The sequence below is a fragment of the Amia ocellicauda genome, chromosome 3, assembly GCF_036373705.1.
Source record: "Amia ocellicauda isolate fAmiCal2 chromosome 3, fAmiCal2.hap1, whole genome shotgun sequence".
NCBI classification, from domain to species: domain Eukaryota; kingdom Metazoa; phylum Chordata; class Actinopteri; order Amiiformes; family Amiidae; genus Amia; species Amia ocellicauda.
In genome coordinates, this window is record NC_089852.1 from 27,296,528 (window position 1) to 27,301,886 (window position 5,359).

General features: G+C 44.5%; 1 long non-coding RNA gene across 3 annotated transcripts; it reads left to right on the forward strand.

The window, feature by feature from the left end:
* The first annotated feature begins 672 nt into the window (after window positions 1-672).
* Window positions 673-4,214, forward strand: LOC136747298 (uncharacterized). 3 transcript variants are annotated; one of them, XR_010816472.1, is made up of 4 exons: window positions 673-846; window positions 1,020-1,095; window positions 1,476-1,596; window positions 2,677-4,214. It is a non-coding gene; the product is annotated as an uncharacterized LOC136747298 (long non-coding RNA). The 3 variants fall into 3 exon arrangements; XR_010816471.1 differs by having other exon boundaries at window positions 795-846; window positions 942-1,095; XR_010816473.1 differs by lacking the exon at window positions 1,020-1,095 and having other exon boundaries at window positions 680-846.
* Window positions 4,215-5,359: the final 1,145 nt, after the last annotated feature.

The window sequence follows — 5,359 nt, forward strand, 5'->3', positions numbered from 1 at the left end:
CATTTCCCCCAAGAAAGTAAACTGAAGCTGCATGAGGTAATGATAGAAGATTTTTCATTTATTCATTCAGACAACTCTGATTGGTCAAGGGTTCCATCTGGGCATGTGCAAAGCAGTGCTTCTTGGGAACAGTAGTTTCTGTGAAAATATTGCAACCTCACATCAACAGTACAATCTCATTGTGTCTTTGAATGCAGGATATACTGACAACAAAGATGAAACACATACTTTATTGATGCATTATTTCCAAATCTTAAGATGTAAATGTTCTTGAAATAAAGTTGATATGTTTTTAGGAACAGAATGTTCCCATCCAATAAAGAAAGAAAGAAAAAGGAAGACCGCATGTTCCATTTTATTTCAACCAACGCAAAGAAACCAGGATGTATTTTAAATGGGCCTTAGATATATTCCCAAGAGTCTACTGGGAGATATGTCATGGGTGGGGCGTGACGGGCAATATATAACTCAATTGATTAATTATTATATTATTCTTTCACTTATTTATTTAGATTCTTGCTATGATCACGGTTGTCTTTTTATTTATGAAGTATGTTTTTTTGCTTCCTTATTTTGTTGTATCACCTTTCTTTTTGTATAATTGGTTTATTGGGTTTAGATTGATTTATTGATTTTCTTGTCAAGTGCACGCCACCAGCCCACATTTTCACCTGGACTCACCTGCACGTTCTCTCCTAATTACCTTCACCTGCACCTCTGGCTCTTTGTTTCAGTATTTAAGCTGAGAAACCGAGTCATTCAGGGTGTAAATGTTTTTTTTTTTTTTTTTTTTTTTTTTTTTTTTTTTTGTATGCAGTGGGGTAGTAGTAAGTGGGAGCACTTCAGGTAAAATTTAAGAGACTTTAAATACAGCAATTAAGAGCCACAGGCATTTGCACTTTTTGGAACTGGCTTTATTTTGAACTTTGTCTGCATTACAGTGAGGAAACCTAGATCTCCTCTTTACCTCCTCACCCTGGCATTCTCCGACCTGAACGTCGCCCCTATTTACCCACTAGGCGGTGACATGCTTTTGGCGTAGCGTCAGCAGGATCCCAGATACTCCACATGGATGGGCAGGTTCCCCAAACTTCGGTAGTGATTCCCCCTGTAGTTCCCACAGTAGTAGGCACCGTTATGATACCATGGTTTATGGGGGTCCAGTGGATCCCAAAGTTTAAAGGGAAAGAGGGGGGAAAAGTACAGTGATTGGAAGGAGCAGGTTCAGGCAATGTTGAGAGCTCAGGAATTGAACAAACAACAAAAGGCAGGGTTTTTGTATGGGGCACTAGAATGACTTGCAAATGGGGACATTTCTTTATTTCTCGGGGAAAGAGCCACTAGTTAGCAGATTTTTGGGACATTAGACCACCTCTATTGTGCACGCGGGTCAAAGGCTTATTCTTTCAGACCAGGCAGAATAAAGGGGAGACTCTGGGGGCTTTCACTTTACGATTGCGTGAATTGTTTTCCAGGTGGTGCCAAGAGGAGCCACAGATGTCGACCCAGGAAGAAGAAACCCTACGTGATCAATACGTCGCTGGATTCACCGCTGGTCCTCTAAAACAGGAGCTCTCATGATTGACCTTTAACCAGGTACGACAGGAAGCGTGGGCCTTGGAGACAGAAGGCTCGGGGGGGAAATGGAAGAGGTGAAGGTTCAGGCTGTGGCCTCTGCTGTTCCAGAGAACAAACCCCCGTTAAGCCCAATAGTGGAGGGCCATATTGAGGGCAGAGCTGCGAGAGGACCTTAGGCAGCAGGTGCTTGAGCTGGGTCACCTACTGAAGGAAGAACTGGGGCGGACGAGTCCAGCAGAGGTCCCAGAGCAACGGGTGACCCCTAGAACTGGCCAGGTGGAGATGGGAGATATCGACCTTGGGCTGACCCTGCTTCATCCAGCGGGGCTCTGCACATCTGTCTGCAGTGTGGCCAAGAGGGGCATCTGCGTAGGCATTGCCCTCCCCGACAAACCATTGAGCCAGCACTAAACTTCTATCCCTGACCATGGTAGGGGGTCAGATGGGAGTTAATTCTGCTGTCCGCAAGCCCGATTTGGTACGAGACTGTCTGGGAGTGGAGGTCCATTGTGGAGGGAGTCTGACTCCCTTGTATTCTGGATATGGGCTCCCAAGTGACCCTATTTAGTGAGACATTTTTCAAAAACTATTTGGGGATCCCATGTTATGGGAGACCAGCAAAAGAAAGCTCGGCTAAAGCTTCGGGCTGCTAATAGCCTCCAGATACCTTATATTGGCTATGCCCTATTGGACTTTGAAACTGGGGAGTGATCGTGCCTCAGAAGGGGGTCGTCATTGTAGCCGATGGGAACTTTAATACCCAGGAGTGCATACTATGGATGAATGTGATCGGCACGGTCTGGAAACAATTATTTGAAGGACAAACTACCCAATGGGCCAAGTTTCGGGGGGGCAGCTGGAAGAATGAAGACCCGGGAAGAAGCTTTTGCGACAGCCAGACTGCCTCGACAGGCCTCAGTACAAATCCCCCACTGTAGTGAGATGGTGTTGTGGGCCCAAGTCAGCGAGTTTCCCTTCACTCTGTATTAATCGAGGCCCTAGATGATGTACGGGAGTGGCAGGTGTTGCGGACGGTGGCATGGGTTTGTCAGGGTAAGGTCCCCGTTGAAATATTAAATGTGTGTGCTTACCCCATAGATGTGCCCCAGCACCGGCCACCCACTCGATTGTACTGCACTGACCCTGCGGAGATCCACACTGAATAGGAGGTTGTGTTTCAATACCAGTACCTGGATATTGTTGAAGTGGACGTTTGCCCGGTCCACTCTACGGAGATGGGAGGACCAGTGGAATGGGCCAGAGGCGCTGACAGGTTATTGGTGGACCAACGGGAACAGTTGGAGGCCCTACTGCGACGGTGGTGCTGTGTCTTTGCAGCTCACAATGAAGACTTTGGTCGGACAGAGGCTGTATACCATATATTGATCCAACAGATGAGGAGCCAAGGCGTGATCTCAGAAAACAGCAGTCCCAGGGCTGCCCCTGTCATCCTAGTGAAGAAAAAAGCTGGGTCACTCTGATTTTGTGTAGATTACCAACATTTAAATTCAGTCACCTGTAAGGATGCCTTTGTTATTCCTTTTACCTGTGCATGTGGAGATTGTCTCGGGGTCCTGTCAAGCCTGCCCGGGAGAGAGTGGGTACGAGTTCCTCTCGTATAAATCAAAGGAGGTGGCGTGGTCTTGTAGTGTCACTTCTATTTACCCACTAGGCTGTGACAGATGCTATACCCCAAAAACAATTAAATTAAACTAATTGTTCAAAATTATACAAAAAATATTCAAAGGTGGAGCAAAAGTGAGTTAAAGAAGAGCAAGATAAGTGTACCTGGATAGGGGAAGTGGTTATAGAATTGGGATCAGTTCTGCATAACACTACATATCATTATTCACTATAGATATTCACAGCACATTCCTGTACTAAATGCTCCAGAGAACAAATGAACTAGGCAGGTCTGTACCACAGCCTGATCCTTATCTATCTACAATCCATTTTCAAACTATAAAATAAATATATGGATCATTGACTGAAATATCTTTAACTCATATCTTTTAAATATACAAAACAATGGGCCAGTTTTGACATATAAGAAGAAACACACATTACTACCATATATTACATATATTTGTTCTGTAAAGGATGGATGTCCACGAAGGTAAAAATACCCGTATGTGAGGAAGGACTGATCCTTCCATTCTGTTGTATCTGTGGTAATTTCTGTCTGGTGTGCACAGATATGCAGAAGAGAGTGTGTGTTTACTTCTGATCCCTTATTAAGGACAAGGGTACTAATTTGAGCCCCCCAGATAAGCATGCTAAGGCTCTGACTGCCCTGTGTGTGTATGTCTGTGGGGGGGTAGTGACACTAAAGGGGGCGTTGGATTTGCTTTGGCTTATATTTTTCCAAAGTGACTGTAAATGTTTAAAGCACCATATCTAAAAAGGACCAGGCACAGGTAGAAAACGGGCATGAAATAAATATTGGGGTGTTTCCTCCACATAAACCTAGGGGTGGAAGTGAAGCACAAAGATCTGAAAGACATCCTAGTTTTTAGCGTGTAACCATGGTGCATTGAAGGGGAACTATCACAGTCTCTAACGTGTGTGCCCTTATGTTAGTAGGAGTGTATAAGTAAAGTTTGTGATTTTTCTGTTCCATCCTATAATTTTAGTAAGTTTTAAAAATCAAAAGTTTATCCTCCATCAGACCCATGGCTGCTGTAAATCAGGGAGTGATTGTTCAACACTGAGCCTGCCGGATAGCAGAAAAGATTACAAAAGCATGGGACAATCTCTAGAAATACAAAGAAAAAACTTGTCTTTCCTATGTCTGCTTAAACCAAGAGCAGGGTAGATACACACATACACTCACACACAAATAAAAAAATCTTAAAAGAGAAATCCTAGAGCACAAATCAGAAAATGTAATTGTCGACTCTACGTCTTCCCTGGCGGGGGGAGCCAGCCCAATAAACGTCTCAAAATAAATCCCAAATTACAGGCTGAAGAAAATGCCTTGCAGTTTTGCCCCACACAGATTGCAGCGTTTAGACCTGAACGCTACAACCGCTGGACTCTCTTTCCTCCCTCTGTTATTGCTGGTCTCTTGCCAGAGAGAGAGCAGAAGGTGGCTGGATGTAACTGTGCAGCCCTGACTCCCCAGTCCACCCCCACACCGATCATCCCCACATTTTGCACAGAGATTTTCTTGTGACACTGCAATGTGGGTTTGCTGTTCTGAATAAAGAATTGGTGTGTTATTTGAGCATTGTTTTATTTGCTTAGACGCGGGTCATTTCAGATTGGACCTAGGTTCAAATTTTGGTGTGGTCCAAGTCTGAGGTTTTAGCTACTGTATGGCTAACAAATGGGGTAGGTATATTATTGATGTAATGCATTAATGCATAGTGTCACGACTTTCCATCAGGTGCTGCAATGCAGTATCAAAGCTCAGAAATATGCAAAACATAACTTACTAAAGCATCGGTAATTAAGCTCTTAAATTTCACAAACCAGATGGATTTATTCCCTTCACGTCGGCGGATCCTACCCATGTGTTCCTAATACACGTCTTGTTATGCGTGAGACAAGACTGTGTATGTAGGTGGCGTTTCTGGCATTTTAAGAGTGAGGTCATGAACGTACCCCAAGATGACTGTTTCCAAGGCCTTCTTGATATTCCTGACACGCGCCCCATAGCAGTTACGTGTGCGAGACAGGTTCCTGCTTGTTCGTACCCTTGCACTGCAGTGCTCTGAGGAACGTGGTTCGTAGAGAGAGTTGGGTGTGTGCCGGGCTCAGGTTTTTCCAGGGATGTGAG